We start from the raw sequence: 12,053 nt of genomic DNA, 5'->3' as shown, positions 1-12,053 counted from the left end.
CCTCTGAGAGAGGTCCGCGTGCTCTCACCTCTGAGAGAGGTCCGCGTGCTCTCACCTCTGAGAGAGGTCCGCGTGTTCTCATCACAGTATGGCGCCTAATTCCTACTTTTCCCATTCAAATGAAGGAAAAGCCATGGGATATTTGACATGGTAAAATATTCCCATCTCGAATGAAGATACACAAGAGCCAGATCTCACTACCATGTAATTACTGATAGGTAAACAAAAGGTGGTTGGGGATAGGGGGGGTGTGGACGGCGTCTGAGGACGTCCAGGCCGTATGGGGGATGGGGGATGACAGGAAGGATGAGGAGGAGGAGGATGGGTGGGTTCACAGGTTGGTGGACTAGTGGTCATGCTGACTGGCATCACCCCTCCAGACGCCGCCACTATCCTGCCATTCTTCCTTAAAAGTGATGCAACTCTGCTGTTGCATCATGTATGTGCTTTGTCATCCTGGGCCACGTGGTCTCCCTGGGCCACGTGGTCCTCTCTCTCTCTCTGTCTCACCTGCTACTACCGTCCCTCCTTCGATCTGTCTCCCCCCCTAGCTAGACTCCGGTGGGATATGCTCTGTGACCCTTCACCCCGAGGTCAGCAACAATGATCAAGAAAGGTTAGAGATGTTCTTGAGGTTCTTAGGGCATATCCTTACCCTCTTGCCTGTGATCGGCGAGGACGACGACTTGGGCTAATGTTTACCGGTGATCACTGTGAGTGGTGACCACTGTGAGTGGTGACCACTGTGAGTAGTGATCACTGTGAGTGGTGACCACTGTGAGTGGTGACCACTGTGAGTAGTGATCACTGTGAGTGGTGGTCACTGTGAGTGGTGACCACTGTGAGTGGTGACCACTGTGAGTGGTGATCACTGGTGTTGTCTTGCCTACACCGTTGTCATGTTTGCCACTGTGCTAGAGCGTATTCTCAAGTGTGTATCGTAGCTCACAGTGCCACTGGGGTGCTGTAGGCATACTGGTTCATCACCTTGTCATACTTCCCATCACTTGCACACTCTCTCTTCTGTTGATATGCGCCGTGATGAGCTGCACATTGATGAGTTCCACCTTAGATGAGCTACGTTATCGTTGCTGATGAGTTGGGCTGACTTATCCCAGACGAGAGACTGGCAAGGATGACAGAAGGACCCCGTCCTCCTAAGTTTCCAAACGTCAAGAAACAATCGTGCTAACGTGCTCTTTATCCAACAGGAAAGAACAGAAAACGGGACATTGCGTCAATTTCCGGAGTCTCTACTATTGTCTAGTACGACGGTTTCTGGCCGTAGGTAGACTATACGTCGAAATACGACGACGCTGTGTCAGGAGGACGGGCTGGCCGCACGGACACGACGCCTCCAGAGACGGCGCAAGCGGTGTGAAGTGACCATCAGAGACGTCGCCGCCCACGCCCACGGGGGCGCCCCCAGGGCGTGGGGCGCCTGACGCAGGGCGCGCCAACCTGACCCCGGGGTCATGTACTGATACACTTTCAAAATATATATATAAAAAGGTATTCAAGTGAGCGTCATTGTGTAATGGATGTGAGGTGAGTAATGAGTAAGGTGATGCCAGTTAGAGGTGAGAGGGAGGGTAGGGGGGGTCGGGGGGGGAGGACGGGTTGAAGAATGTTGCCTGAGGGGAAGGTGTTGGGGACGGATGAGGGGGGGGGGAGGATAGTGGTAGCGTGTCGGGGGTGAAGCTGTCACACAGGTAGTGGTGGTGGTGGTTGGTGGTGGTGTTGCATCATCCTGACACCACTTTCCTCTACCTGCTGAAACACTGCCACCACCACCACTACTGCCACCACAACTACTATCACCCACACAACTACCACCACTACCACTACTGCCACCACTAGTGATTGTTCTATATTATCTCTTCACCCAGATCTTTCTCTCTCTCACTGCCTCCTCCTTCGCATTATATCTTGTTTTTCAGATCTCCTTCACACTGTCTCAATCCAAATGAGCTTGGATCGTCGAAGATTCGAAACTCGGGTCTCATAAGTACGGAACTATTATCCTACCAACCAGCCCACGAACGTTACAATAAGGAAGGATCTAACTGCTTGCCCAACTGAGACTTTAAAACCTTGCCCCCCGAGAATCTGTAGGTATCCAGCCTCACCCTCATGCACGTCATATGAGATGCAATCACACGCTATGGGGATTGCATCTTAACATACGCACTGAATGGGCAGAAGTTCAATGTCTGCAACTTATCTAAGTGTGTGTGTGTCTGTGTGTGTGTGTGTGCTGTGTGTGTGTGTGTGTTGTGTGTGTGTGTTTAACCTTTCTAATTATCAAAGTAAATCGGGGACATCAAAGTAGGCTGCAGGAGGGAGTCTGCCTCACCAGCTAAGAGGTCAGGCCAGAGCATTGTGTTGGCAGGGAGAACATTCCCTATATTATATTGACGTGTGTATGTACGTGTCTGTCTGTCTGTCTGTCTGTCTGTCTGTCTGTCTGAACACGTTCTAAAGCGTTGTTATATATGTATTTATTTAATGGAAAGTGTGTGTGTGTGTGTGTGTGTGTGTTGTGTGTGTGTGTGTGTGTGTGTGTGTGTGTGGGTGGGGTGTGTGTGTGTGTGTGTGTGTGGACCAAGTTGCTTCTCCATCTGATGTTCTGAATATTTCCATTTATTTATATCTGAAAAGTTCGGGCTTCTCTGTGATCATTTATGTCTCTAATCTTATACGTCGTGATCATGTCCTCTCTGATCCTTCTCTGAGTGTGGTGAGATCCAGTTTCTCCTCTCAGCTCAGTTGTCTCAGTAGAAGCACTCCTTCGTCCCCTGTACCAACCACCTGAGCTGGACGATAGAGCGACGGTCTCGCTTCTTGCAGGTCGGCGTTCAATCCCCGACCGTCTACGAGTGATTGGGCACCATTCCTCGTGCTCGGGTGGACGCCTCCTGCAGGCGAGGCAGCCGAAATAACACTTGAGCCCGGCTCTTAGAGGCAGTTTACTGGTGATATCATCCGAGCGAGAGACAGTGATTTCAGGACCAAAACATTAAGCTGAAAGCACTTAAAATGCGCCTCAGTATTTGACTGCGTCAGGACCCTACTGGGGGCTGTGGTGGAGAGGGAAGAGTCATTGTGTCTTAGGCAGCGACACCCCCCAGTCCCACGACATCGTGGGTTCGACTCTAGGGAGAGTACGGGTTTATTTCAGGGGGGAGGGGGGATGTTTTTACATTTTTATTGGTGTCCTTCTTGCCGTGAAGAGCTGAGGGTGGGGGGGGGAAAGGTCCTGGGGTGGTGCTGCTACTCTTTTCCCCCCTTCTCTACCCCCATCTCTGGGGATCAATGGATGGGGGGGAAGATCTGCTCTCTCTCTCTCTCTCTCTCTCTTCTCTGTCTCTCTCTCTCTGTCTCTCTCTCTCTCTCTCTCTCTCTCTCTCTCTCTCTCTCTCTCTCTCTCTCTCTCTCTCTCTCTCTCTCTCTCTCTCTCTCTCTCTCTCTCTCTCTCTCTCTCTCTCTCTCTCTCTCTCTCTCTGCCGTCACCATGAACGAGGCCTGTGACAGTTAACAAAGTCAGTCCCGTCCTAAATGGTATGACTGAGTTAGCCTAAAGTTACATCACATTAACAGACACGAGACTATAGTGTGTCAACCCGCCACTCATCCCACCACTAACACCATAAATGACTTCAGTGATAACACCATACATGATCTAACACCATAAATGACTTCAATGATAACACCATACATGATCTAACACCATAAATGATTTCATTTAATTAATATACAAAGTTGAGTCTAGCATCAGAGGAATTGCTGGCACCAGTCACCATGATGTTAGATACCTCATGGGTCATGACCTCATGGGTCATGACCTTGACCCATGAGGTCAGGTCGTGAGGGAAAAACTTGTGCCACTTTGCCTCATTTCAGCCATCGAAGAACAGCCATCTAACTATTGTTTTTGTCCCAGCGTAGCCTCAGGCTACCTCATGTGGGTTGTGGCTCAGCTCCTGGGTTCCCACAGCTGTTCTCTACTCCTGAGCAAGTGGAGAGAGACAGAGATAGACGGGATCAACAGGCAGTCAGATCCTGGTGGCCTCGGTGTAGGTCACAAGTTTCCTCATTGTCTCAGACTCCTGTGAGTGTCCATTGTGAGGTGGTGTATGGTATCTTATGGTTTCTATATACATGTGTTGTAAATTTGTGTCACTCGTGCGGTTAATCGAGGTTTCCAGTCAGTAACTCTACTCGTATTGGTAATTTGATTTAAATTGTAAATAGGCAGAGTAAAATAATGAGATGTGTTTAGTATTCACTGTTAAGAAGTTAGTTATTAACTGGTAAGTGCGTATATATGTCGCAGCCTGCATGGACAACCTACAACCTGCACCTTGAGTAAGGTCCTGCGGTGTGAGGATAGCGTGAAGGGCACTCACTGGCTTGATAACCATCTCCATGTTATCAAGACCATACAGATAACAGGTGGGAAACTCCATTTCATTTTGTCTATTTGGTTATCGCTAAACAGATTAAGTTATCTCCTTTTTTCTATATCCTTCATTACTCTTCTATCTTCTTTCTTCATTGTCTTCCTATTTCCCTGTTCTCACATCTACGTGTTTGACAAGCACGCATCCCCAAGATGCAGGCTGCAACAGCTCTCTAACTCCAAGTGCTCACAAAGTGTGCTAACGACTCACAGGCACTAGAAACACACGCAATCTGTGCTCTTGAAGGTGTCTGGGGGACTCACAAGATGGCGCTAGTGTCTCGTACAGGTCAAGTAGAGGGAGAAGGAAGTATCTCCTCCCTCGTGATCATGTCTCCAGCATCTTATCAACACAGGCGGAGTGAACTAAGATCATGCATCTCTGTGTTCCCCCTGACGGTTTCAGTCTGTGTCCACCCGTCTAGCATCATGGAGACTAGGCGATCCACAGCTCCTCTTCCCTATTCTCAGGGACAGGAAGCCTATTAGGGTCATGAAGAGTCCTTCCCCCTAAGCCAGTAACTCTGATTCCACAGGATGCGACCCACAACAGTCGATTACAACAACCTCACGATATACACATCAGTTGTGAGGAAGCGAGCCCAGTAGGTTCAGGAGCCTGTACAATAGTTGATTGACAGTTGAGAGGCGGGACCAAAGAGACCATGCTCAACTCCCGCAAGCACAATCAGGTGAGTACACACACACACACACAACACACACACACACACACACACACACACACACACACACACAACACACACACACACACACACACCAGTTGATTGACGGTTGAGAGGCGGGACCAAAGAGCCAGAGCTCAACCCCCGCAAGCACAATTAGGTGAGTACAATTAGGTGAGTACACACACACACACACACACACACACACACACACACACACACACACACAAACACACACTCACAATTAGGTGAGTACACACACACACAAAGCGTTATCCGACAAAGAGTACTGGGAAGACGGGACACCACGAGCGTGTAGCTCTCATCCTGTAACTACACCTAGGTAATTCCCCACACACGGGATAATCCCATCTTGCCCAGCATACCAGAGATAACGAGGCGACTGTGCTCGCCTCGTTGATAACGACCAACGTGTTGTAACGTGTCCAGAGTACGCTAACGTTAGCTCACTACTTCCGCCCACCAACGTCAGCCCAAAGGTCCCACTTAACGTGACTAAATCGCCTGTATTTATATATATGTACCTGGGTACAGGACACTAAGGTACCTGGACATTTATACACCTGCCTTACACTATATAAAGGGTTACACACCTGCTGCTACATGTGTACAGGTTTGTGAAGGCGCTGGTCAACACACTCCACGGAGTCTGCTCTTCAGGTGTGGGAAGTCGAAGGGTTGACCGAATGACTTTTTTATTATATAAAGAGTATTATATATGTATATATGTATTAATAAATTTAATTTTACTTATTTACTGCTAGGTGAGCAGAAGCATTAGGGAAAAGGAAAGGTGCTAAACCATTTCCTATCCCGTCAGGGGATCAAACCCGGGATCCCTGATTGAGAGTCGAGGACGTAGCCAGCGGTACTACGGATTCGTAACAGAAAACGAGGTGTCGTTCCTATATACATGATTCCCGTTTTCTTTTTTCACGCCAAATCAGACCCAGATGACCGTGTTTGTTTACCTTGGAGGGGAGACTATGTCATGTGTGTGTGTGTGGTTCTGGCCTCGCTATACACCAGTATATACATACACAGTATGCATACTTTAGGACGTTTTTGCTGCAGTGTATAGCCGTATATACTGACGGGGGCTGTATCATTCGTGTATACTGACGGGGGCTGTATCATTCGTGTATACTGACGGGGCTGTATCATTCGTGTATACTGACGGGGGCTGTATCATTCGTGTATACTGACGGGGCTGTATCATTCGTGTATACTGACGGGGGCTGTATCATTCGTGTATACTGACGGGGGCTGTATCATTCGTGTATACTGACGGGGGCTGTATCATTCGTGTATACTGACGGGGGCTGTATCATTCGTGTATAATGTATCATTTTCACGCTCTTGTTTGTGTGTCCACCAAACAAAACAAAAGTACGTTCAAGCAACACAAGACGCCTGATTGGCTGAGACTACGTCAGTGACGTCAGAGTAACGTCAGGGTGACGTCAGCATTACGTCACTCAGGACCCACGATTACATTGTTAATATATAAGCCCAAGATATGTGGAGCTGATAAGGGTTGTGTGTGTGTGTACCCGCCTTGTTGGCACCTTGTTGTGCTTGTACGGTCAAGTCTCGGCTCTTAAGCTCCGCCTTTCGACCGTCATTAGTTCAATGACTCGTTTCCCTCGTTTTCTGATTTATATTTAAAACTGTGTATTGAATTGGCTTCGACATCTTCCTCGTCTAGTTCCTTCCACTTTTCCTTTCTAGTTCCTTTCTTTCTTTCTAGTTCCTTTCTAGTTCCTTCCAATTCTACCCACAACGCTGCGCGTACTAGTGGCTTTACAAGATTGTAAATACTATGCTATGTATTCTCTCTAACCCAATGTACCTTCTTGTATATAAATAAATAAAATAAAATAAAAATAATAAAATAAAATAATAAAATAATAACTTATTTAATAACTCTTAGACTGAACAAGTTCTTTCTGACTTCTCTCTGATTCATCTGTGTTTCCAGTCTCCAATTATGTCCTCTTAGTTCTATTGTTCCTTAATTTGAACATTGCTTCTATATCCACTTTGTCAATCGTTAGTATCTTGAACATGTCTTAGTGTCTCCAGAAGACACACACTCTTTGTCTTGTCTAACAAGACAATGTTAGAGAAGATTCAGGAGTATGCCACCAGACTAGTCCCAGAATTGAGAGGTGTGAGTTACAAGGAAAGGCTACAGGAGCTATACCTCGCGTCCCTGGAAGACGGGAGAGTAAGGGGAGACATGATCACCACCTACAGAATTCTCGGAGAAATTGACAGGGTGGACAAAGAGAAACTGTTTAGCACGGGTGGAACGCGAACAAGGGGACACAGGTGGAAACTTAGTAACCAAATGAGCCACAGTGATATTAGAAAAAAAATTCAGTGTCAGAGTCGTTAACAAATGGAATCCATTAGGTAATGATGTGTTGGACGCAGACTCTATACACAGTTTCAAATGTAGATATGATAGAGCCCAATAGGCCCAGGAACCTATGCACCAGTTGATTGACAATTGAGAGGCGGGACCAAAGAGCCGAAGGTCAACCCCCGCAAGCACAACTAGGTGAGAGAACACACGCACACACACACACACACACACACACACACACACACACACACACACACACACACACACACACACACACACACACAAACAAGACACGTACAGCTGAAATATACCATCCAGTTGTCAGCCACTAACAACCGACAGCAATAATCCCAACCGGCCCCACATAACGAGTCTCTAGAGGACTCCATCGATATTGATAAGTCACGTGGTCACACCTCACCCACGCAACACCTCCACACCCACAACACACCCACTCTAACACTCTCACCACAACACCCAACATACCCCGACCGCCACATGTGCACCACACCACCCGTGAACACCTACACCAACCTAACCAACCTAACTAACCTAACCAACCTAACCAACCTAACTAACCTAACCAACCTAACCAACCTAACCAACCTAACCAACCTAACCAACCTAACTAACCTAACCAACCTAACCAACATGCTAATAACCTACCCAATTAAAGGCTCATAAAGCACGAGGCTGGCATATTGAAGGGTAACTATGATAAAATAAGAACCTTTCTAATGTGAATACTATAGGAAACAAGGCTGAGAGAGACGGGTGTACAAGGCATGATGAACTACATCACCCAGAAGTGTCAGGAGCAGGAGACAGGTTTATCTCGGCTCAAAGATAAAATAATGAAAAGCAAAAGGAGAATCTGTGGTTTAGTCAAGCATGTAAGGAAGTAAGGCAGGTAAGTACAAGGCCACGGAGGAACTACAGAAATGACAGAACACGAGAGCAGAGAGACATACCAGAGGGCCAGACAGGAGTACCTCGGTGCGTGAGAAGAGAAGGCTAGAGACTTTAAGAAACGATATAGCAAATAAAGCCAAGACCCAACCAAAACTGCTATACAACCACATCAGAAGGAGAGCAACAGTGAAAGAACAAGCGATGAAATTTAAAAAGGGAGAGGATGGGTACACAGAGAATAACAAAGAGGTGTGTGAAGAATGCGACAAGAGATTCCAGGAGGTCTTCATAATAGAGAAAGAAAAATTTCCTGAACTAAGAGAGGTAGCAATAAACCAAGGAGCCTTGGAAGATATTGAAATTACCAGAGATGAGGTTAGGAGGTATCTGCTAGAATTTGACGTGACTAAAGCTGTTGGACCTGATGAAATCTCACCATGGATGCTAAAACAGAGGCAAAAACACTTTGCATGCCACTCACTCTGGTGTATAACAAGTCACTGAAAACAGGAGACCTGCCAGAAAGTTGGAAGTCAACTAACGGCGTCCTAATATAAAGGGTGACAGGCAGGAGGCACTAAACTACAGGCCGGTGTCCCTAACTTGTATACCATGCAAGGTGATGGAGATCACCTTGCAGGTAGCAGGAGGTCCAACACAAGGTACCATTCAGGAGATGAAATCCTTCATGGATCAGGAAGAGAGAAAGATCTGAAGGTTGATATCACGCCAGACATGTCTCGTCAAGCCCACGTCAACAAGACAGCTTAAGCAGCACATGCGAGGCTGGCCAACATAAGAACTGCCCTCAGAAACTTGCGTAAGAAATGATTCGGAACCTTGTAGTGTATACCTCATATGTCAGACCACTGCTGGAGTATGCGGCTCCAGCCTGGAGTCCATATCTAGTCAAGCACAAGACGAAATTAGAAAAGGTTCAGAGCAGGCGATGAGTTACAATAACGTGGCTAAAGTATAAAGTATGACATTCTCAATCGACTTGAGAATGGTCCAGGACGGACTGAAACGTCGTCGTCCCTTCACCTTCTAGTGTGTGGTCTGGTCATCAAAGGTTCAGAGGTCCTCAGGCTAGTCCCCGAGCTGAGAGGCAGAAGCTACAAGGAAAGACTACTGGAATATACCCTCACGACACTGGAAGACAGAAGAGTGAGGGGAGACATGATTATGACCTATAAAATTATCAGGGCAATTGACAGGGTAGATACAGACAAACTGTTTAACACGGGTGGTACGCGAACAAGGGCACACAGGTGGAAACTGAATACCCAAATGAGCCACAGAGACAGTTAAAAAAATTCAGTGTAAGAGTAGATGCAAATGGAATGCATTAGGCAGTGATGTGGTGGAGGCTGACTCCATACACAGTTTCAAATATAGAAATGATAGAGCCCAATAGGCTCAGGAATCTGTACACCAGTTGATTGACAGTTGAGAGGCAAGTACAAGTAGGTAAGTACACCCTCAAGCAGTAGCTGTAAGGAGGGTGATGAGTGACACTATGTTACTGCACAACTTACAGCTCTGTCTTGACTGTCATTCGAATGACAAGCAACTCGTTGAAACTGTTAAAATACTGAACAATTTGGAGGATGTTAAAACGAAAAATTTCTTCAAAATGTCTGATGTAACACAAACAAGGAGCAACAGTTTCAAACTCAATACGACCCAATGTAGGACTGATAACAGGAGATGCTTTTTCAACCACAGGGTTATTAACCCATGTAACCGCCTACCCGCAGTAGCCGTAAATGCCAAAACGCTGTTATTTTTTTTAAATCCAACTGGATAAGATCATATGGGAGGACCTTCGACAAGCAGCCGCCGGCTTCCTGTCCTCGTCGAGGCCACTAGTGTTAGAGGCCCTCAGGTAAATTCGAGGAATAGAATTTAAGCTTGATTGAAGCTTATCCAAGTCCTTGAAGTTGTGGTTAGACTTAAATTGAATAATACTCTGTCCGAAACGCTATGCGTGTTAGTGGCTTTACAAGAAGGTAAAAACATCAATGCGTTGTACTCTCATAAACCCAATGTACCTTCTTGTATATATAAATATAAATAAATAAATTCAGGCCAATTCGGGAATTCCCGATTGAGAGTCGTAAACGAACCCAACTGTGCCACGGATACAAGACACTCCGTACATTGACACCATCGCACACTAATATTTTTACCACTTCGGACACCAGCTTTCGACGTTTCGCATATGTGTACGTGTTCCATATTAAAACGACAATATAATGCTATTAACAATTAAAATCTTCTATTTAACAGGCATATAGTTATTAAATGAAGTTTAGTGATGTAATAGACATAATTCGGAGTTGGTAAGGACGCCGCCCGCCAGCGTAAACACAACACACCCGAATGCCTACAAACACGATACAACGCACAAAACACAACACTTCTGTCAGTTTTTGGATAAACTCCTTTTATATTTATTATGTGAGAGTTATACATGTATAAAATGATAACTATTATAGGTAAGCGCCTAATATTTAATATTAATCAATAAAAAAGAAGTCAGAAGCCACACGCCTGTCTGTACATGTCTTTTGTGTAAAAGTATTTTGGGCGCTCATGTACTTGTGCGCTAGCTGGCGTTCACAACTGTTCTCGCCTACAAGCATTAGAATTAAACAAACGAATTTATTTTTTCATTTATATACAAGAAGAGAAGGCTACCCTTGAGTCTGTAATATTCATCTGATCACTGGTCTCCCATTTGGTCCTCATTGCTTTATCTTACTATTATTGAATGTCAATAACCGTATTATGCAATTTCAATTTCTTCTATTTCTTTCTTTATTATGCACACCATACCCATCCCGTGGGCGGTGGTGTAAAGGATTACAGAGGCACATAATCGGTTCAGGAACTGAACCCTCTAGTTCGTTTAGCTAAGCAAATAACAATGTTTGACGCTAGTTACAAAATTATATATATATATATATATATATATATATATATATATATATATATATATATATATATATATATATATATATATATACGTATACATATATACATACACATACATATTTAATCACCTATATATATATAATATATATATATAATATATATATATATATATATATATAATATATATATATAATATATATATATATATATACGTATACATATATACATACACATACATATTTAATCACCTATATATTATATATATATATATATTATATATATATATATACGTATACATATATACATACACATACATATTTAATCACCTACACAAATACACACATCAATAATCTTTGTGTCACAGGTGATCAACAAGAGGCTCACAACAGTCACTATAAAAGGCACTTTACATCTATAGTGAGTCACACAGTTACTAGTCTTGCTGCAAACCCACCCAACTGGGCGGCAGCTTTACAGTCATGTGCTCCACACCCACCCAACTGGGCGGCAGTTTTACAGTCATGTGCATGCATTACCTACAGTAAGCAAATTTTTGATACTTCGCTAAGATTTCGGGCAGCACATCATTATGAATGAAGTACTTACACATTTCATTATGCAACTTTAATAAAGTTGTCCATCAGCATTTTGTGGTGTTCAGCTA

The 12,053-nt window shown here is 44.8% G+C and overlaps 1 long non-coding RNA gene across 1 annotated transcript in view; it reads left to right on the top strand.

The window, feature by feature from the left end:
* The window catches only part of LOC123756455 (uncharacterized), a 76,331-nt gene extending 74,770 nt beyond the window's left edge, over window positions 1-1,561 (top strand). Inside the window, exon 3 of the long non-coding RNA XR_011229616.1 lies at window positions 1,212-1,561. This is a non-coding gene — a long non-coding RNA (uncharacterized lncRNA). The remainder of the gene's footprint in view (window positions 1-1,211) is intronic.
* The last annotated feature ends 10,492 nt before the right edge of the window (window positions 1,562-12,053 follow it).

The sequence above is a fragment of the Procambarus clarkii genome, chromosome 25 (genome assembly GCF_040958095.1).
Source record: "Procambarus clarkii isolate CNS0578487 chromosome 25, FALCON_Pclarkii_2.0, whole genome shotgun sequence".
Taxonomy (NCBI): domain Eukaryota; kingdom Metazoa; phylum Arthropoda; class Malacostraca; order Decapoda; family Cambaridae; genus Procambarus; species Procambarus clarkii.
This window is presented reverse-complemented; position numbering and strand designations above follow the sequence as displayed.